The 23,145-nt window shown below is 37.2% G+C and overlaps 1 long non-coding RNA gene across 1 annotated transcript in view; it reads right to left on the reverse strand.

The window, feature by feature from the left end:
• The window catches only part of LOC138151748 (uncharacterized), a 36,472-nt gene extending 17,559 nt beyond the window's left edge, over positions 1–18,913 (reverse strand). The window contains exon 1 of the long non-coding RNA XR_011165901.1: positions 18,646–18,913. This is a non-coding gene — a long non-coding RNA (uncharacterized lncRNA). The remainder of the gene's footprint in view (positions 1–18,645) is intronic.
• Positions 18,914–23,145: the final 4,232 nt, after the last annotated feature.

Here is a 23,145-nt window from a genome sequence, read left to right on the forward strand (position 1 = left end):
AAATCAGAGGAACCGAAAAGGTCAATTGATATCTATCAAGCAAGATGGGCAAACCCCCACAGCCTCAGGCCACTATGCCAAGGGGCATCTGCATCTATTGTGGCTTCCCTTATTCCACCCTTTTTGAAAAGAGGAAACCTAGATGAGTGCCTACTTGCCATCTGGGATAAACCAAACCATGTTTTTTCCTAGTGCTATTCAGACTCCAAGGGGAACTGCAATTTAGGCAACAGAGGATAGCTGCTTTGTAACTTTGTTTTTGACTCATTTCAGTCATGTCCAGCTCTCAGTGACCCCATTTGGGGTTTTCTTGGCAAACATATTAGGGTGGTTTAATGTCCTTCTCTAGTTCATTTTACAGATGAGCAAACTGAGGTAAACATCGTTAAGTGAATTGCCCAGGGTCACACAGCTATCATGTGTCTGAAGCTGGTTTTGAACTCAGGAAGACAAATCTTCCAGATTCCAAGGCCTGCTCTAGACATTGGGCCACCTAGCTTTGTAACTTACAGAGAGTCTAGTATCAATAGAATATTGAACAGCTAAGAATGATAGGTAGAAAGCACATTGGACCAGAAAGAGGAAACATGGTTTCTAATTCTGGTTCTGCTATTAACTTGCTGGGTATCCTTGGGAAAAACCATTTAAAATGTTTTGATTTGCTCTTCTATTGCAAACTGGGATAGTAATACCTGCACATTTTCTAGGTTTGGAGTGAGTACTTAAATGAGATGGTGAAGATGAAATAACTTTGGAAAGTATAAAGCATTGTGCAAATGTAATATTATAACCTCCACAGAACACATATTTGAAACTTTGGTCCATATAAATATAGACATAAGAAAAGTGATCATTTACTGGTGAATCTTTCACTTTTACCTTTGTATTTCCAGGACATAGTGGCACATAATAACCCCTTAATAAATGTTTGTTAGCTTATCTACATCCTTTATACTGTTAGTTATCATTTTAAATGTTTTTTTTATATCTTCTCAACTAGATTGTAAGATGCATGGAGGGCAGGGCCTGTGTATTAAGCTTCTTTGTGACCCTTGCTTTAGCAGTTTCTTACATATGGGATATGATCAATATATATTTGATTGGTCAACTATAATCTATAAACTAAGAAATCAAATTTATCAGACATAATAAGTATCAGTCTAAATTCAGAAATTTTATCTTACAACCCTGAAAATATATTCTATCCAGGCCAAAAGGGTTAGAGGAAAAAAATTGCCCAGCATCTTTCTTTTGATATGTATAATTTGTAAGTGATAAACAAATGACACCACCTTAAGAAATTAATAAATATTAAACTTAAGGCATCATTCCTTTTTAAAAGTAGAAAAGATTTCTTACCTTATTCTCTCTCTCTTCTCTTTCTCCCTCCCTCCCTACCTCCTCTCCCCCCTCTCTTTTCCCCTCCCTCTCTCTTGCCCCCTCTCTCCAGCATTTCTTTCCATTACTCTTTCATGATTCCTTGTGGATTTGTTCTTGCCTCTCTCTGCTCAACAGGAAATGCTTACTGACATAGAATACTTGATAGGCAGACATCTCAAGAAGTAACTGAGGGATGGGGTTTAGGTTTGTCATTTCTCATGTCAAGGCAATGTTCTGATTTTCCCTATACTTTTTCTCATACATACACACATATAGGTACTGAGTTTGTGAACAACAGCTTTAAGCTGCAATGAGACTTCTGGGACACCCTACAAATGGTAACTCTTTTTCCTTTCCCAAGTTATGAAGGTGGCAGCCAGCAGATCTCTAGCTTCTTCCAAGTACCTGGGACAAGTGGAGACTTGGGTTGGGGAATACCTCAGACCTTGAGACACAAAACACCATACGAGAAGAGACCTGGGACCCTGTTACATTATAGGGAGACAGAAACCCTGAGAAAACCTGGGACATCTGAGGCTACTGCTAGCTGAGGGGAGGCTGCTGCTTGGAAAGAAGATAAGGCAGACCAGGACAAGGCTAGAGAGCTTCCCATTTTAAATAACTCTTCTTGCCAACTCATAGCTGACCTCAGTTGTTTCTACCTATCAAATTAATACAAATGCTGTCAGCACTCTCAATTTTTTTTTGCCCTTCCTAGGACAAATTTCTATCTGTTCTTGTCCCAGTTATTGCTCTGGCAGTCAGAAAAGGGTTAGCAGTCAGGATCAGTAACTAGCCCTTAGGAGTAGCTGAGCAGGAGAAAGACCTGAGACTCAAAGTCATGAGCAAAGAGGGGAATCAATATAATTTCGTAGTAAAATCCAGAGGATTAGAGAGAATGAAGTCAACCAAGAGGAGACCAGCAGATGTAGACAAGTACAGGTGAAAAGGAATTGGGTCACAAGAAGCATGAAGATGTGAGAATAAGCTGTGGTCAGAAAAAAGGACAAAGATGGTAGATCAAGCCAGGGCCTTGAACTATCTATCATCCAAATCATTTTTCTTGCTTGATTTCAAAGAACAGGTCATCAAGCAACAAGTGAAAATTTCACAAAGGCAGATTCCAGCTTGATACGAGGAAAAATTCCCTGTCTATTAGATCTATCCAAGAGTATGGGGAGGAGAGGAAGTTAGACGACTTGTTGGAAATTTTGTAGATGGAATTCCAATTCAAATATGGCTTGGACTGATCAGCTTTGTTGTTCTTTGAAAGTCAAATCACTCAGGGCCAGTTCTAGAATAATACTTTAAAAGGAAGAAATGTGGCTTGATCATGCCACCTTTTGCTTCTTAAAGGTGTAGGCCCTGTTAGAAACCATGATTCACAAATGTTCTTTGTGACTTGTTTGCTTTTTTTAAAACTTCATTGATGCCTCACTCTTTCACTGCACTATGAACACTATTAATTCTCCTCTTGTCTCCTACTCTCATGTCAGTCAACTCAGTCCTAAACTAATACCAACCTCTTTCTGTACATTCACATAGCCCAGGAGGCTGGTAGAAAGACAGAAGTTCGGGTTCAAATAAAAATTTACCTTCTTGAGAGTAGTGACTAAGTCATGATGGACTGAAAGTTGATCAAAGGTAGGGATTAAGTCTGCACCAGTGTTATGTAAACTGTGACCTGAGCACTTTGAATAACCCAGAAAAGGAGAATGAGTATGAGTTCCCTTCCCAACATAAAGGAACTCTGGGAGAACTAGAAAAAGAGGAGGGAAAGCATTGCATGGCCTCATTGGAGCTCTGGCCCCATGAAGATGAGGCAATCTGAAGCTCCTAACTCTAGTCTGTAATCAATTAAGAAATAAGTGATTTCTAACTGCCTACTGTGTACCAGGTAAAAGGAAATGGTACTCATTTGTAGACTGTGTGACTGGTTCCAATTCCTCCTCTGATGCTGAACAGTTGTGTGACCAGGGAAAGTCACTAAAATCCTATGAGTCTCAATTTCCTAATATATAAAATGGGGCTAATAATTTATTATTACTGTATTATTTAACTCACTGAGTTGTAATGAGGATCAAATGAGTTAATATGTAAAACATGTTGCAAACTTTAAAGTACTATAGATACACAGATAGGTGGATAGATAGAAAGATATAACCATGAAACATATATATATATATGTGTATATATATATATATATATATATATATATATATATAAAGAAGACTAAAGAAGGGAAATTTTAATTTTTTTCCACTTCTCTTAGGCATGTAATCCATGGCCTAGGGCCCTAGTCTCTGTGTTTATGTGGATTTATCCTAGGGATTTCACTCAAAACATCAATACTCTTTGATTTCAAGATTATAAGTAGATTTCTGACCTTGGAATTAGCTGGAGAAGTGAATACTGAAATGATGGAAATTACTGCTGGGGTGATTGGTAGAATAGGGGCTAAATTATAACAGATAAAAAGAATGATGATGAAAAAGCCAGTGAAATATCTTCAAGAAGATATTCACAGTCTTTTGGAAAGGTGCACAGGTAAAACCTGTTCTATACCACTGAGTTCAACAAAATCCGTAAGACTGTCACAAGGCAATAAAAATCATGATGGCATGAGGTACCTAAATCTGTTTAATCTAGGAAAATTAGTCTTCAGATGACCAACAGCAATGCCCTTGATCTTCCAACTCCAGTAGATACAACCCTTAGATGACTAGGTCATGATAGATTGAAAGTTGTTCAAAAGTATCGATTAAGTTGCCATCAATGTTTTCTAAACTGTGACCTAGGCACTTTAGGTGGTGGCCCAAAAAAGAAGTATTCTGTCTTCTTCCTAAGACTTTATATCCCATTTTCCTAAATTCTTTGCTGAATACTTTTCAAATGATTGCTTCAACCTTTGTATTGAAGCTGGTACTCCAAATTCAATCCCTGAAAGGACCAGATTCATACCTTGACTTTGTTCCTTGACCATAAACTACTAACCAGCTATCCCCAGCAGGGGAGGCAATGGAGAGGATGTATGTGGGATGGGGTCCATTGGGTTGGTCACAACAGGAACTGGCTGAGAGCATTTGGATGTCTCAGGGCAAATCTCTTTCCATTAGTGGGGAAACAATTCAGATCATATGCCTAAATAGTTGGTCAGTAAGATCCTCTCTGTATATTAAACATACAACATACGCACACACGCACACATACACACCTTTTTTTTTCTAGTGTAGGGAATCTGAGCCAATAATTACAGGTGAGTGAGAATGAATAAAGAAGAGAAAAAGCAAGAAATTGTCATCTTAAGGGAAGCAATAAAAAACAAAAAAATTAAACCCAAAAACTGTCTGAGGAAAGTCAACACAATCTTGAGCAATTTTGAACCCTTAGAAAAATCTTAACAGAGGTCACTAGCCTAAGTTATGGCCCCTGTGATGCCTCCTACAGAGCTTTGAACACCTTGCCTACTCAATAAATGTCAGCAATGGAGATTAGAGATATCTATGTTGATTGGCAGGCACAGCAGCGGCTGCAAATGCCTTTCTCCAACTCCTATTGAATTTTAATTCAATTTTCTAATCCTATGATTTGTGCCCTTATTGTCACCAAATGCCTTCCTTATTTTCTTAAATGTCTCCTATCTGGACACTGGAAATCATCAAAATTCATTCTTTGGCCTGATTTATTTTGAGGACTAAGCAAATAAATGAGAGATATGGCTCAATAGCTAGAACCTAATTTTTATGTCCACTGTATTTTTTTCGAAGTAAAATGAATGAAATTTTAAGTCACTCGGAAGTGAGAAAATCTGCTAAAGATTTTAAATTATTTAAACTCAGCATGGTGACTATGCTCCAAATTGACCTTCAAACTCCAGAAACAGTAGATTCCCCTGTAGAAGGATGTACAACCACAGGCAATCATACTTACCTTTCCCTACAAGAAACCTTTCCTGGGCCACTCTCCCTCCCACCCCCCACAATTCCTATTGCCCCCCTTTTCCACATTTCATTTATATTGTATTGAAATTTAGTTATTATTTATACTTACACATGTATGTGTTATCTCTCTCCTAATGGACTGTAAGTACCTAGAGAATACAGATTGCCTCATTCTTTGGATTTGTGCCTATCTTCCTCATCATTGGCACTTAATAAATGCATATTGATTATTTGATTTATCCATTGGTTTCCTGGGGAGTGTTTTATCTTTTGTAAATTTGAATATGAGGGAAAAGCACTCCTTTTCAGTCTCTCAATAAGAAATCTAAATGGATCTTTTTCTCTAAGTACTGGTAAGGTAGGTGAGGGCCAGATCAGTCATGAGTTATAGAAAGACTTGCACTGAATGCCAGGTACAGGTTATGCTGCTGGATGTTATAAGGAAAATTTAAGGAACAACACAGAAAGAAAATATTATTGTGCTATAAGAAATGATGAGCAGGATGCTTTCAGAAAAACCTGGAAAGAATTATATGAACCAATGCAAAGTGAAGTGAGCAAAACCAAGAAAACTTTATACACACAAACAGCAATACTGTACAACCATTAACTGTGAATTACTTTGCTATTCTCAGCAATACAGCAATCCAAGACAGTTTCAAAGGACTCATGATGGAAAATGCTATCCATCTCCAGAGAAAGAACTAATGAAGTCTGAATATATATCAAAGCATACCATTTTTCACTGTCTTTTTTTCCCCTCTTTTTTATATGTATTTTCTTTCACATATTTCTAATACAGAAATAGGTTTTTCATGACTGCACACTGCATAAAGTTGCTTGCCTTCATAATGATGGGGGAGGGGAGGGAGAGAGAATTTGGAGCTCAAAAATTTTAAAAAGTAAATGGTAAAACTTTTCACATGCAATTAGAAAAAAGAAAATAATTTAAATATCAAAAAAGAGAAGCAGTACATAATGAATAGAGAGAAAATGGGAGTTAAGTATACAAAAATATTTATAGCAGCTCTTTTTGTGGTAACTAAGAATTGGAAAATTGAGGGGATGCCCATCAGTTGGGGAATAGGTGAACAAGCTATGGTATATAATTATAATGGAATGCTATTGTGCTATAAGAAATGACAAGCAGAACGATTTGAAAAATACCTGGAAAGAGGTACGTGAACTGATGCAAAGCAAAGTAAGCAAAACTGGGGCGGCCAGGGACAACAGCAAGTAAGACCACCGGCCCCAGAGTCGGGATGAGCTGGGATCGAATATGGGCTCAGACACTTAGCACCACACCCAGAAATAACTGGCCATGTAACCTTGAGCAAATTACTTAACCCCAATTGCTTAAAAAAAAAAAAGTAAGCAGAACCAGTCTATTAAGCACAGTAACAGCAATATTGTACAATGAAGAAATTCTCAACAATACAATGATCCAAGACAATTCCAAAGTACTCATCATTAAAAATGCTATCTGCCTCCAAAGAAAGAACTGATATTGTCTGAAGCATACTATTATCTCCTTCCTTCCTTCCTTCCTTGCTGCCTTCTTTTATTTCTTTTTCTATCTTTCTGTCTTCATGCACAAAATGACTAATATGGAAATATTACACATGATTGCACATGTATGGCCTCTATCAGATTGCTTACCATCTCAGGGAAGGGGGAGGGGAGGGAGGGATAGAATTTGGAACACAAAATTGTTTTAAAAAGCAATGAATGCTAAAAAATATTTTTTACATTTAATTGAGGGGGGGAGATAAAATATTATTTAGGAAAGAAAAGGAAAAAAGGAGGTCAAATCTTTTATTTCTTTTTCTCCTCAACATAAATACCTCTGGTTACAAGGGATCCTATGACACATTTTGAGAACGCGATAATTCCAACCTAGCCTCTTTGGAAGTGAAAACATTCAACCCAATATCTATATGGCCAAATCACTGTTTATTGATTGATTATTTTGACATCATACAGTTAGAATCTAAATTCTAAATTTTCTCTTGGACTTCTATTTTATTTCAGTTCAATGCTGTAAGCAAGAGCCAGGTTCAGACAATGTACTAAGTGTAGGAGGGATACAAGTTCAAAATAAATATAGTCCCTGCTTTCAAGGAGCTTACCATCTACTTTTATGTCAGTCCCATGCTTCTCCATACAGATGTGTCATCTTTTTGCTTTTCAACTGATGAAAATTTTTTGAGCCCAGTGCTCTTACAATGCTAAGAAGAAAGGATGTACTTTATTTTCTCATATGGAAGAATTAGTATTCAGTTTCTGGTGCCACATGGATAGACAGGATCAAAGCAGTCCATTGAATGCTAGGAGGAATTTTGGAGTCCAGGAGATCAAGGAAGGACTGTCTGCCACCAAGTTAGCTCTATCTTGGTAACACTGTGTGATCCAATGAAACACAGCAAATAGTAGCTTGTGTTTACACAACATATTAACATTTCCAAAGCATTCTGCATATGTCTTCTCATTTGAGGCTCACAAAATCTTGTAAGGTAGGGACTATAGGTACTAATAGTCTCATTTTAGAGATGGGGAAACTGAGTCCCAGAGAACATATAACACAGCTTGTAAGTATAATAGGCAGGATTCAAACCTAACTTCCTGGTTTCAGGTCTTAGTATCCTAGATACTGTGCCTTGCTATCATCCTAAAAGAGGATATAATAAATACATCGAGGGACTGATTTCTAGATCAAATAACTTTCAGTGTTTATTGGCTATCCACCCTGAAAGAATATAGATTCTATTCATTTCATTGTTTTCTATTAAGTATCTTTCTACCATTTCGAATGCTTGGAAATTGTTACCATGACCCCATTAAGTCACTGTTCATGGAAAACATACATACTTTGTTCCTTTAATCTTTCCTTATAAATCAATTCCACATTTTTTTAGTCTATTGTTTTTCTCTGGGCTGTCTACAAATAGATGACAACTTTTGGAAACCAAAAAGCCTATTGCTTTTTTGTTCTTTGTTTTGTGTTTGTTGGTTGAAAAGGATATCAATTGATTAATAAGAATTTTTAATTGTTTGATTCATTTTTCATATCTTAAATGTAGTGAGGATCTAGAGCTACCCTCTCCCAACCTAGATTCAGACTAGCAGGGCAGATCCCCAGAGGTTGGCAACAAAAAAATCAGGCAAAATCCATTGGCAGTGACTGAATTTGACAGTTTATGAAACATTCCAAATCTACAACTCCTACTTTTCTAATGGAACAAGGGAATTTTTTGGACCTTTTTCAGGGTTAACATAACTAAGTATAGTTTTCCAACCTTTGGTTTTCTTTAATTCTTCTTTTTGTTTATATTATAATCATTGTATATAATTGTTGTTTAGTTCTTCTTTCATCAAATACTTGTACAGTATCTGCTATATGCATAATAATTAACACTGACATATACACTATGTTTAACACTAACAAAACATAAAAACTACAGTTCCTGACCTCAAATAGTTTATAGTATAGGTGGGGATACAGATACCAACTATGTGTATGCAAACATATACATATATATATATATATACACACATATATGTACTAAAATACCATATGAAGGATGGAGAAAATTGATGCTATTATACATCACCCCCTTGTAGAAATATGGAGTAATGCAATGCTTTTTCTACAGAGGGGTAGTAATCTCCTACATCACATGGTCTCTGGCTAAGCTGAGGTAATTCTTATTATTAATAAATATGTTTATGACCTAACCTCATATGACCCAGGCAGAATTAAGTTACACCTCTTTCTAACTGGATTAACTGAGCTGGGCTTCTCTCCTTCAGAATCTGATTCAGCTTTTCAAATGGTTCTGTTCATATACCTGGTGGCTTCTCAATTTATGTCTCTGTTCTTTCTCAAGCAAATGTGAATTAATTTAGGGATAAAATATCACAGGCCCTGCCTAAGATGAAACTTTAGATCCATTGCTGGACTCTCTTCAGTTCCTACTTTTGTCATACTGTGGAAAGGTCAAATACATACACACAATATTTCTGGTTGGATCAGGGGGTTGATTTGTTCAATCCTGTGCACTGCTTGTGAGTTCTGACCCTTGTCTACAGTTTATACTCCTGATATTTATTTCATTACTTGGAAAGAGAAGAAAAAATAAAGATCGGTCCTAACAAACCCATTTCCAAATTTTTTCTTTTCCTAGAACTATACTGAGGGACTAGAGGAGGTTAGTCATCTGATATCTCTCTCCCTCTGCTCCCCTGGATTGTTCCAAGCCCATTTTAAATGCTATAATCAGTGCATTAGCCAATTCTCTTAAAGCTGCATTTCCTTTTTGACCTGCCAATTTGTCCTCATTCCAGTTTTCCAAGTGGGTCCCTATCTGATTTGGCCTTTTCTGTTCCTTCAAGGCTTTCTTTTCTTTCTAAATGCTCCAGTTTCTTTTCTTCAGTTGTCTTATTCAAAAGATGCCTTTCTACTCTTTGTTAGCTTTCATTTAGAACAAAATCCGATTTCCCCAGGGTCTGACTTTTCTTTTGCTGTGTGCCAAAAGAATAATACACACCAATAGGGGGGAATAGAAACACTTGTACATTTAAGGGTTCATTCATATCAAGGAGGAAGGCAAAGGGAGTACATTAGCCAAACATGTAAAATCAATATTTTACAAGCTAGCACATTTTGTTTATTATAAGAGAGTAGCTATTTGTTATTACTCCCAAGTCTTGGATTCTCAATCAGAGGCCTTGGATATATAAAAAGTAAAATTAATGAACAAAAAAATACGACATATAACAAGCATATATAATATATAACTTATCTATAACTAATATATATATATAACTAATAGCTAATATAGGATTAACATATAATGAATATATTTTAATGTAAAATATTATATATAACATTTTCAAAATGTGTAGCAACTTGTCCAGTCTAAACTAAAAATGTCAAGTTTTCACATTTGGGTGTTTTTCCTCTTGAAAGGGATATCACTTGGGGCAGCTAGGTGGTGCAGTGAAGAGAGCACTGGCCCTGGAGTCAGGAGGACCTGATTTCAAATCTGGCCTCAGACACTTAACTTACTAGCTGTGTAACCTTGGGCAAGTCACTTAACCCCAATTGCCCTATTTTCCCCCCTCCAAAAAAAAAAGAAAGGGGTATCACTGGGGCAGCTAGGTGGCACAGTGGATAATGTCAGGAGGACCTGAGTTCCTCAGACAGTTACTAGCTATGTGACTCTGTGCAAGTCACAACCCCAATTGCCTTAAAGGGTGGGGTGGGGCATGATGATATCAGCAAGAAAGTCTGAGTTAGATGAATAGATTCATGCAACTCAACATAGCTGAAGTTCCTATTGGTCATAAAAGGCAAGAATATTCAAAGCAGTGATTTCCAGTCTTAATTTTGAAATAGCTTAAAGAGTTTCTAGCATGTTCAGAGGGGTATTAGGAAATTATTTACCTCAAAACAAAATAAAATTACAATTTACCAGACTTTTTAAAGTATCAAATCAGACTAAAATTATAAAATTTAATAAATCCCAAACAGTACCACCAAACTAAAGGCTCTGTTCTCAGAAGACCCAAGTTCTAGTGCCATTGAAAAACTGTGACACTAGGAAAATAATTTGATTCCTCAATTGTGCCTTGTGATTTGTGGCATCATGATCAATGATAAACACTCTATGAATCTTCTCTGTACTGAAACTTGCCATGACTATAATGTAATACCTCCTACCTCTAACAGCAGCATTCCCAGGGTGGCTGCCATTACAGGTTCTTAGATCTGCTTTTCTAAAGGAAAGTAACTCAAAATGGGTTAACAAGCTTATTCAAAATGGGTAATCAAGCATATATCATTTACCTAGTTAAGGGGAAAAAGGTCAGCACCTGAACTTCAGAGTATACAGACAGAAACATTTCAAGCAGCCACGCTTCTAAACTGTTCAACTATTACATCTATACCAAATCACAGTTACCAGAGATGGAAGCATCAACATCTGGGTTTTTCAAAGCCAGGGGGCTCTCAACAATGGCTGCCCAGAGTCTCATCTAATCAAATCACACAACACTTCTCAAAGTGAGACCCAAAGCAAAGCCTCACATCAGGGATTATATAGCCTTCTCCTGGGTCAGAGAATGTAACCACCCTCTTGACCCACTGCCCAATCACACAGCACCAAAGTATGGGCATTCCTGAAAACCAAGCCTCCTGCCAGAGGCTCCATGTGACCACATTCAGCCTATTAGGGGGCAGAGTATATTTTCAAATCAAGGAAGGTTCTCAGAGTCTCTTAAGCCTATCAAAGGGCCTAGGGGCAGGGAAGATCTTTAAATTTGCATTTCCATTACACTACCCCATTTATAAAAGTGCTTTACTCAAAAGACAAGGTAGGTAGTTCTAGTATCATCATCCCCATTTTGTAGATAAGGAAATTGATGCTTACCGCAAGATCCAGATTACAGAATGTGAATTTCAGAGTTGAAGGAAACCTCAGCACCATCTAGTTCAAACCATACACAAAAGGTAGCCCTGCTATAAGACACCTAATAAATGTTGTCCAGGCTCTTCTTGAAGACGTTGGAGGAGAAGGCACACAAGGTAGCGCATTCCTCTTTGAGGCAATTCTAATTGTTAGGAACCTTTCCTGATATTTAGACTTAAATTTCCCTTTGACATTTCCATTCATTGCCCCTACCTCAGCCTTAAGGGCCCAAATGAAACAAGTCCCATTCCTTTTCCACATGACAATCCCTGTGGTTAATAGCTATCCTGTCCTCCTGAGCCTTCTCTTCTCCAGGCTTAATATGCCCAGTTCCTTCAATGTAGCCTCATGTGACATGGACTCAAAGACCTTCTCCATCTTGGTTGCCCCCCAGCTTGCTAATGCCCTTCTTAATCAGTGGTATCCAGAAATGGAGACATATTCACAAGTCACCTTCCAGATGAGGTCTGATGGGGGCAGAGCAAAGCGAGACCACGTCACCTCTCTATTCTTGAAAGTCATACCTCTCTTTATGCAGCCCAAGAAGATGTTAGCTTCATTGGTGGCCAAATCACTATGATGACTCATATTGAGCTTGTAGTTCAGTAACACCCCTTTTAGTTTACATAATAACTGCTGTCTAACCATGCTTCCCCCACCTTGTACTTGTGAAATTAAGTTTTAATACCCAAGTGGAAGAATTCATATTTATCCCTATTGAACTTTGTATTATTCAACTCAGCTGAATACTCAAGCCTTTCAGGATCTATTTTTGGGCAACTCTGGTATCCAGAGTGTTAGCTAAATCCATCCAGCTTTGTATCATCTACAAATCTGATGAGCATATCATCTACCCCTTTACCCGAATCATTGATAAATATATATATTAAATACAGGAATAATCTTAGGTCTCTGAGGTACCCCACTGGAGATCATCTGCCATGTTGATATTATACCAGTATAAATATATTTAGACTATAGCCATTCAACTAGTTCTGAATCCATCTGATTATATGATAGTCTAGTTGACATTTCAATTTCTTGAAAAGATTATTATTAGGTACTTTACTGAGAGCTTTGCTAAACTCTAGGTAAACTATATTCAGAACCTTCCCCTAGTTTAGGAAGACTGTCAAAAAGGGAAATGAGGTTAATCTGGCATAGTCTGTTCTTCAAACAATGGATAATCATGAAGCATTTAATGATCATCTACTAGGTGCCAGGCATTGTGCTAAGCTTCAGGGATATAGAGAAAGGCAGGCCTAGTCCCCTTTTCTCAAGAAGCTTACATTCTAACAAAGAAGACATCATATAAATAAATAGGTTCTTACAAAGTAGATAGAATTGAAACCTAACGTCCTGGACTACAGCTTACAGACTATTTTCTTCCCTTTTTGGACAATCTGGACATTTGCCTTTATTTAATCTATGGCACTTCTCTCCCTTTCTGCAGAATGACTGACAGTGAGTCAGTAATCACATCCCAGCTCCTTTGGTACCCAAGGATGTAGTTCATCTGGGCCAGGTATTTTGAATTTATCAGGGACAACTAGCTGCTCTGCTTTTTTCCTTACTTATATTTGGTATCAACTCTCCTCTAGTCATTTTCATTCTGTCATTTCCAGTGAAGAAGACATTTTATTTGGCAGAGAAAAGAGAAGCAAAATCAGAAATGGGCAGGTCTACCTCATCTCTGACAGCAGTTATCATCATCCCACCCATTCCAGGTCTTATCCCTGATTTGATCCTTCTTCTTCCGCCTTAGTTTAAATTTTTAAAATTGTCTTTAATTTCCCCTGCCAGATTCAGCTTATTATGAGCTTTAATATCAATGACACTATTTTATTAGGGCTGTGTCAAACTCTTATGTTCATCCTCTTTTACCTGGGCATCTTGTGTACATTTGTGTACATTTCTTTTTTAAATTTAAAATGGTTAGTGAGCTCCTTGGGCATTCACATCAGTCTTTTCAGACAATTCCCCTTTTCCCCCACGTTGGAACGAACTGTGGTTGTTCTCTAGAACTGTTGTTGTGTCTTTAGAATTTCATTCTTGAGCATCTCCTATCCCTCCTAGACTTACTTTCCCTATAGTGTTTTATTCTAATAGACTACCTAGTTTTCCTCTGAATTCTTTGAAATCTGCTTTCCCAGGCCACTTCTCCTCAGGGCTCCCATAATTTTATTCAAAAAATCAATTCCTCCCTGTTAATGAGAATTAAATCCTGAGGAAAAATTCCCTTTGGTTACTCTTCCTTTTGAAGGATGAGATTATCACTAAAATTAGCCAAAAAGTTATAAATTGCTTTGTTTTTGGCACAAAGAGAGAGGAAAAACTCCAGGAGATATTTAGCTCTCCTCCCAAAATTAATGTCCTCCCAAGTAAAAAAAAAATAGATAAATGTGGTTAAGCAAAATAAATACACATATCAGTAGTGACTGAAAAGGTATGTCTCATTCCATCAAATATATTCTTTACAGCCTTTGCTAGGTATACTCTTGCTATGACTGGGAATCTATCAATTCTCTCTTAAGCCATGAACTTAGAAGTCCAGATACCATTCTCCAATCTTCTTAGTTGACTATTCACATCTCAAATTATTTTTCTCTTCTGCATCCCTGGTGCTCAATGATCAACAGAGAGGAAAACAATTTGTCCACCAGTTTCCTGCTCAAGACTTCATAATCTTTAGCAGTGATTTCTTAGCATGCTTCTTGCAGTCTTTTTACTTATAGAAGCAATTACCAGAAGTGGATGGTAGTTATCTGTTTTGGTAAATCTTAGGATGTTCTCTCTTGTGTATTGGATACAATCCCTAGAGAAATGCAGACCTTTCTATCATTATCATTAGGTTGACAAATAGGTGTCTTGGTACCCTTGAGCAGGGAATTGCCAATTACTACTTTCACTACTACTCTCTTTCTTTACTACTATGACTTATTCTTCCTACTTTACAATAGTACTTCTCTATATAAATGTCTTTTCATTTTACAATAGTACTTCTCCATATAAATATATAATAGCAGAAGACTCCCAAGAACTAATGTACCATCAAAAGAAAAAAATGCTCAAATGCCTTATTTGGTATCCCTTTTATTGTCAACCTTTTTACTGTAGTTTTAATATAAATGTGGAATTTAAACTACATGGAGGCAAACTATCTCACTTTTGTTTTTGAGCATAGTACCTAGGACATAATAAGTGCTTAATATAGGTTCTTTGATCTATTATGTAATGATGCAGGTCTATTAAGTCAATCCATCCACCTCACATTAAGTAACTAATAAGGCTCTATTCCCTGGTATCTGTATCAGGTGAGAACACATCTCAATAAAATCAGTCAACTAGTGATGTGACCTAGGTGTGAACATGACTTGAATACCTATGTTGAATTTATCAATCAAAGGCATTTCAAATAGATAGAACATGAAATCTGATTGGATTGACTGAGAGACTTTGTCCTACCCTCATATAAAATTAGTAAACTGATCTGAAATGAAGAATTTCAAGTATTTGCCAACATAGGAAGCATCTTCCTAGCCAAGTCCCTGAGGGGGTGTTGCTTAGGAGTGAGGAATAAGAGCAGCGACTTTGCCCTTGGCATCAGCCTTGTCCTTGCCTCCCTTGGTCCTAAGGCAACCTCGTGAACTTTGAAGATTTAGAAGATGTTTGGACTTTCCATTGACATCTTTCTCCTAGCAATTTCCCAAGAACAGCTGAGTCAATGTCTGCATTATGAGCCAAGAACAAACTAGGCACACTCAGGAAAGGCAGCTTCAAGGTTCTGCAAGGAGCACAGCAGAAAACTATACCTTTTCTAAGGGGAATATTTTTGGGATGGCTGCAAAAAATACTTTCTGGAGTTGTGAGTTAGATCTTCTGCCACATATGCTCTCTATACTTAATCTTCCTTTTCCCTAGACTCTGTATATACTTGTGGGGAATATGTTATATACTTTGAGGAGAAAGTTTTGTACTAACTGTTCTTATTATGCCAGGTTAGTAAAATATCCCTTCCTAAAAGCCAATTAAGATTGACTGATATCAACTAATGGGGGTGGGGAGGCGTCATTATCTATAGCTTTAGAAAATACCTTCCAACACCTCAAGTCTAACACTAGATTCTGGGGTGATAAATAGTAGTAGCTCTCTGGAGACCTGACTTGCCAGGGTGCTTAGGGGTTGGAAGAGTAGCTCTGGGGTCATAGTTGCTGCAATTGATTGAATAGTGGAGTAAATAGTCTTAAATTTGTAGGTAGAGAATCTAAATTCAAATTTTAGCTCTGCAATTTAGTATCTTCTCCCCAGACTTTCTCTTTTCCCTCATCAGCTATTGGGAATTCAGAATATTATATCTGTCAGAGCTTCATTAACATAGTACACAATTCTGTCACTCAGGAATAGCTCCAGACCAAAAGCTTTTGGTCATTCCAGCAGCTCCACAGGCAGAGCTCACCTACCTCCAAAAAGACCTTTATTCACACTCACTGTCACACCTCCTGAGGGGAGCTCCCCTAAGGAGGGGGTTTCCACATTGCTGGAGTCTGTACCAGATACTGGCTCAAAAGTCTGTCCCTGAGTCCATTCACATACATAGCATACACATCACATATATAGGGGACACTTATGCTTATCCAGAGGTCTGCACCTGGGCACATTCATACAGTCGGGGACACTACTCCCACAGCTCATCCTGACAAGCACATTTAAGTAGGTGCACTAAATTGCAAATGTACCCACTCACACATCATACCAAAAAAACCATTCACCATAAGAAAGTTCCCAATAATAACACCTAGGGTATGTAAATTATTTTAAGGTTTGCCAAGTTGACTCCATACATTATCTTGTTTAATTTTTACAACAAGTCTATGAAATTGGTACTATGTCAACAATCAATCAATAAACATTTATAAAGTATCTACCATATGGTGAGTAGACACCATGTTGGGCCTGAAGTCAGGAAGACTTATCTTCCTGAGTTCAAATCTGACTTCAAGATACTCACTAGCTGTGTGAACCTGGGCAAGTCATTTAACCCTGTTTGCCTCAGTTTCTCATCTGTAAAATGATCTGGAGAAGGAAATGGCAAACCATTCCAGCATCTTTGCCAAGAAAACCCTAATTGGGATCACAAAGAGTCAGAAATGACTGAATGACAACTTTGTGGTGAGCACACAGTACTTATTAACCACTGGTGATCAAAAGGCAAAAATGGTTCTTATGAAGCTTAGATTGTATTATAGGAACAAGCAAGTTACTACCCTTCTCTGGAGCCTTGGTTTCCTCTTTTGTAAAGTGAAGGAGCTGGACCAAGTGATTTCTCATATTTTATGAAGGGTTTTGGGGGGAGGGAGGTTGGCTTCAATCACCCTTTCAAACTTGCTCCTTAAAAGTATATCTGCTTGCTATATGGATTACTGTTCTACTCCTATCCATAGTAACCAAGCACCTTAATTCTCTATCCCTCTCTCCACAGAGACTGTTTTACACCTTCTCTTCTTTCCTCAAACTTCCTATTCGATCCCTCCCTTCCCCTCTCAGCTGAGGACCTCAACTAACACCTTATCGAGAAAGTAGGAACCATTTGTCCTTTTCTTCTTCTTTACTATCTCAAAATCCTTGATGCCATCTCCCATTCTCTCTTCCTTTAGTAATGCCAGAGAGGTGATCCTCCATGTGTATCCTTGATCCTTTTGTCTCCCATCTTCTTCAGCAGATTGCTCCCCACTATCAGATATTTTGTAAGATTCTGGCGATAAAAGGCATGATTTTGGTTTTGTTTTGGCCCAAACCTGTGCTTTCAGCTATGTATGGGATTCCTCAGATAGAACCTTCCCCAACCAGTGCAGATAAGCAACAGGCAGAGATGAGAAGGAAAAAAATGTCAGGCATGGGTTACAGCCAGTGAAAATACATGAATCAGGAGATGGAGTCTTGTGTGCAAAGACTAGCAAAGAGAGCAGTGTCACCGGATCACAGAGTATATGGAAGGCAAAGAGGTGTAAGAAGCCTGGAAAGTAGAAAGGAACAAGCTTGTGAAAGGGTTTAAAACTCAACCAAAGGATTTTACACTTGATCCTGAAGATGATGGGGACCATGGAGATTTATTAATTGTGTTGGAAAGGGAGGGATATGTGTGATATGGAAAGACCTGCACCTTAAGGAGATCAATTTGGCAGCTGAATAGAGGATCAAGTGGGAGAGACTTAAGCAGGGAGACCAAGCAGAAAGCTATGACAATATCACAGGCATGAGGTGATGAGAGCCTTCACTGGAATGGCAGCAGTATCAGAGAAGATGGCATATGTAAGAGATATTACAAAGGTAAAATCAACAGGATATGGCAACAGATTGGATATAGGGTGGGAAAAAAGAGAGTAAGTAGTTGAGGATGACACTTACATTGGCTTTCCCTATCTGTTCTCAGGCTATTCAACACATTAAGGTTCAATAAATATATGTAGTGAATGTGAATTAGATGAGAGGCAGGCTTTCACATCACTGCTATAACCTCTCGGGCTTCCTTTGGCAGCGGGAAACCAAGGGAAAGGAGCTCATCTAAGGTCTCCCAATTTGTCAGTAGACAAATAGGGTTATTGATGCTAAATCCCAGGTCTTTCTGCTTTATAAGCCAATAACAATAACTACATAACTTGGGAAGTTGTGAAAAGCTAAAGTCATCAACCAAGTCAAAAGAGTATTGACTTTTTTCACATACATACCATCTGCCCCCCACCCTACCCTGCTATAGATTCTAACACTTTGCCCTTTCCAGGAAAGATGAAAAGAACTTCCCTGTTGTTTGAGTGGCACTGAGATTTTATAAGAAGACCCTTAAATTCAGAAATTACCTTGAAGTGTCTGATGTCCTGTTTGAGGGAAAAGCAATGAAGCTCTTGCCTTAAGTCAGATCTGCTTAAATGCTGGGGCAAGTCAAGTTCCCAATCTCATAGAGTAATGAGATGTTTTCTTGGGAATCCACTTGACAGACATTTAACTACTTCATTCTGTCAGTCAAAAACATAGAATCATTTGCTGACCAATAAAGAGATCAAGGAAACCTCAGCAAATATCCTTTAACCATTCAAATGTCCTATAGCATTCTCAGCACTCCCAATCCCCACTCTAACTTTTTCCTAGAAGATGTCATCAGTGTAATAGGAGAGAAACTAAGAGTTCCAAGGTTGCTATTATTGAATCACTCAGTTGGGTTACATTCTACTTTCCAGACATGTTGATAAATCATGTCCTCAATGACAAAAGAATTTTAGTCTCTTCATTTTTGACAAGGCCTAAGGCTGTAGCACACACCACAGTCCACTAAATCCTAGCTGTCCAATAAAGCTTCATTCTGAACATGTCCCAGTGTTAAAATGAAGAGGTTAGATTAGATGATCGCAAAAGTCCCTTCCAGATCTAAAATTCTAGGCATTTACATTTTAAGATCAGAACATTATCTGGACTACTTTCTAAACAATATAAATTTGGCAAAATCAAAAGAGATTTTGGCTAAGTTCCTGTTTTCCCTTCCTTTGAAAGATGATTTGCATTTTCCATAAAATTCATTCTCGATGTGTTTCTGATTCTCTGACACTCATCTCAATGCTGCTGAAAGCTATTGGCTAAGGAACCACTTGGACTCCTTTCACAATGTTCTTTAAACTCTAAAGTTACTTTTTGCTAGGAGGAAATTTAATTTCCTATTCAGAAGGCCCTTGTTGAGTTCAAACCACAGAATTTATGCAAATAGATGTTATTATGGGTGTGTCTATACCTCATTTAGATGCAAAGAATTGCTGCGAGCCATATGGCACTCCTTTCCTATTTTGAAGTCCTGGGCATCACTACAGTAAGTATGTAATTCATTGTTTTGTGAGCAAAATACTCAAAATGATTAGTAATAAACAACAAAACAATAGCATTTTAATTTTTTAAAAGCATTTTACATATATTATCTAATTCATACATGTATTGGATGGCAGTATTAGAATATGGAGCATTCTCAGGAATGTTGAGGCATTTCTTGGCAAGAGAGGTAACAGACAAAGAACGATGATTACCCCAGAGATCCAGGTTTGGGCAATCTCTTTTACTACTGACCTTAGGGAGTATTTACATAGGTAATTTATAGAGCATAAGAATGGCTCTCCCAATTTATTCCAAGAAAGATTTGAGATGCATATGTATACAACTAGTCTATAAGTTTCCTACCATGACCAAGGCACATCATCAGATAGAACTGCCTCTCCCTAACTTTTTCCTTGAAGATGATGATTGATGTTAATTTTTATTACATTCCCACCAGATTGTGACAGTGGAGAGGAAAGTCATAGAATCATAAGTTCTCAGAGCTGAAATGGGCCTTAGAGGTCATCTTATCCAAATCCATGTTTAAAGTATGAATTCCTTCCACAATATGCCTAAAAAGTAATCACTCATCCTCCATTTGGAAATCTTCACTGTCAAGGAGTGATGAATGAAGCCAATTTTATCTTTGATCAGTTCTAATTGTCAGAAAGTGCTCCTTATACGAGGCTGAAATCAGCCTCTCTACAAATTCCAACCATTCATCCTAGTTTTAAGGTCTGGACAAAGAATAAATCTAATAACTCTTGAACATTACAGCCCTACAGATTCTTGAAGACAATTATCATATCACTCAAAGTCTTTTGTCTCCCGACTATTCCCTAGTTCTTTCAATGGTTCTTCTTAAGGCATAATCTTAGGACCAGTGGTGTTGGTCAAATAGAAATAGGGGTTACTAATCCATGAATAAGGATTCCTCCAGGTCATGTATTGACTTAGTTTTTAAAATGCATTACTATCTATGTTTTATTGTTTTATTATTTGTTATATGTTTTATTTATATTGTTTGTTAAATGTTTTGTTTTGTTTACTATTTCCCAATTACATCTTAATCTTATTTGGGACATATAAGGAAATGATATGGCTATTGATCTTAGACTATTTTATCTATGCAGTCACTTTGCCAATTTCTATCTAAAAATGTGGCACCCAAAACTGAATACACAGTTTCAGATGTGATCTGACAGTGACAACATCACTTTCCTTTACAATTGTATTTCTCTTAATGCATTTGAGGTCTTCTGGGAATGGGAGGAGGTAACAGGGAATAAAATATCATAGTGATTATTAACATTTAACTTGCTATCCACTACAAAGCCCTAGAATGTTTCCACAAAAAAACCCTTATCTGACTATATTTCCCAAGAACTTTATACAATTGATTTTTTAACCCAATAGCTTAATTTTACATTTAATCCTATTGAATTTCTTCTTACTAGAGATTACCATTGTTTCAACCTATTGAGATCTTTTTGGACCTTAACTTGTCACCTAATACATTATGTTAGCTTGTGGCTTCAGAAAATTTGATATTATTTCCATCTGTACTTTTATATTAGTCTCTGATAAAAAGGTTTAACATAATTTCTGCTGAATAATAGAATGAAATTTCTATAGCTAGAGCATGTATTAGGCACATACTATGTGCCATGTACTGTGCTAAGTGCTGGGAATACAAATATTAGCAAGCAAGACAGTCCTTGCCCTCAAGAAGCTTATATTCTAATGGAAGAAGACAACACATAAAAGGGAGATGATTTAAGGGGGTGACAGCTGGATACCTGTGCCAGGCAGGTTGAAATGAAAGCTATATTAGAGCCTGGAATGACAGCAGCAGAGTTCAAGATTCCAATCAATGGGAGGAAGATGAAAATGATGGTCAGAGTTCAGGCAGCATAATGTAAAAATGGTTGGGAATATTTACCCTGAGTTCCTAAGATTAGCAGAAGGGAGAATGGAGCAAAGTTATTACTAAATTACTAATGTCTACTTCTAATTCAACTCCTTTCCACTACTGACTTTGTATATGGTATTGAAATTCTCTAGGAGTCTCAGGTCCTAGAATCTTCACCCATGATTATAATATGCTTGGACTGCCATGGTGAGAATCTCTTACCCAGCCTATTACATGGGAGGTGTTCTATGATCATGGTAGGAAGAAGGAAACTAATAAGTTTTGTTGATTTTAAACACCTGTACAGATTATTTAAATGAATTTTACATTTTTGATGGGTCAGACCAATTTAAAACTAAAAGTCACATATTTAATATTTTAAAAAGTCATATGGCAGGGCTCAAATATCTTTATGGATTAAAAATAAAATTAGCTAAATGCTTCTTTACATCTCTATAAGTGAGAAGATAAATATAGGATTAACTGAAAATATAAATATAAGATTAACTGAAAAAGGAAGTATGAAATAAATCAGAAAGAACTTTTCCTAATGCTAAGGTTGTTACCCATCCAGTTTGTCTGACTCTCTGCCTGTCTGTCTGTCTATCTATCTATCTATCTATCTATCCCTATCTATATCTATCTCTACCTACTTACTGTCACAATAGAAATCTGAGGGACAAAAGTTAAAGTTTCCAAGCAAATCAATTTATTAGCAAGGCTAGCAATTGCCAATAAATGTGTCCAAGTCCTTCTCAGTAGGTGTGAGGCCATATACCATTGACAATTCACACAGTATTTTATAGTCAATAAAGAGGGACAAAACAAATGATACAATCTTGAGTTCCTTTATTCTGATTGACTAGTGACTGATACAATTCTTGAAGTTAGAACAAAAAAGTAAAATAGCCAAGTTAAACAGAGAAGTTGAGGTTGGAAGATTTGGGCACAGGAAATTTGTGTTTGGAACAAGGAATACTATGGCTGGAACACTCTGGTTTGCATGGAACATTCTACCCACAAGTCCATTGTCTCAATCTTGTGGTAGGCACATTTAGGTAATAGGGAGTTCCGCAATTTGTGCCTCCTAGTTAATGAGAGTGCACATGATTTACAAGAAACTTAGCACAAAATGTAGGATAATAATTAATTTGATTCACAAGATGGAGTCCAATTATAATTTCACCTTCATATCACCTTTATACATATACATATGATATCTCTACCTATCTATCTATCTATACCTACCTAGGTATGTATGCATCTATCCCTATTTCTATATCTCTCTACCTGTTTTCATCTAGATAACTTTCTATCTTGACAGTAGTATTTTAATTTCATCTCCTAAGGGCTTAAGACCCTTATCCTTACTCCAGCGAACTAATTAGCCAACATTTGTATCACTGCCTTACAAGGTAGGAAATTTTAGTATTCAAAGTATAAGTGACTTGTTCAAGGCCATACATTACTTCAGTGAATCATCATAGACTATAGTCTTTTCATTCTCATTTGGCAATGTCTGGTAGCCAAAGAAATCTTCCAGATTCATGGAAATTAAGGTTTTTGAGTGCTTTGTTTTTCAGATGACTAT

This window comes from Petaurus breviceps, unplaced genomic scaffold (genome assembly GCF_028583685.1).
Source record: "Petaurus breviceps papuanus isolate PSGF00001 unplaced genomic scaffold, PetGlider_PUasm1.0 90919, whole genome shotgun sequence".
Lineage (NCBI taxonomy): Eukaryota > Metazoa > Chordata > Mammalia > Diprotodontia > Petauridae > Petaurus > Petaurus breviceps.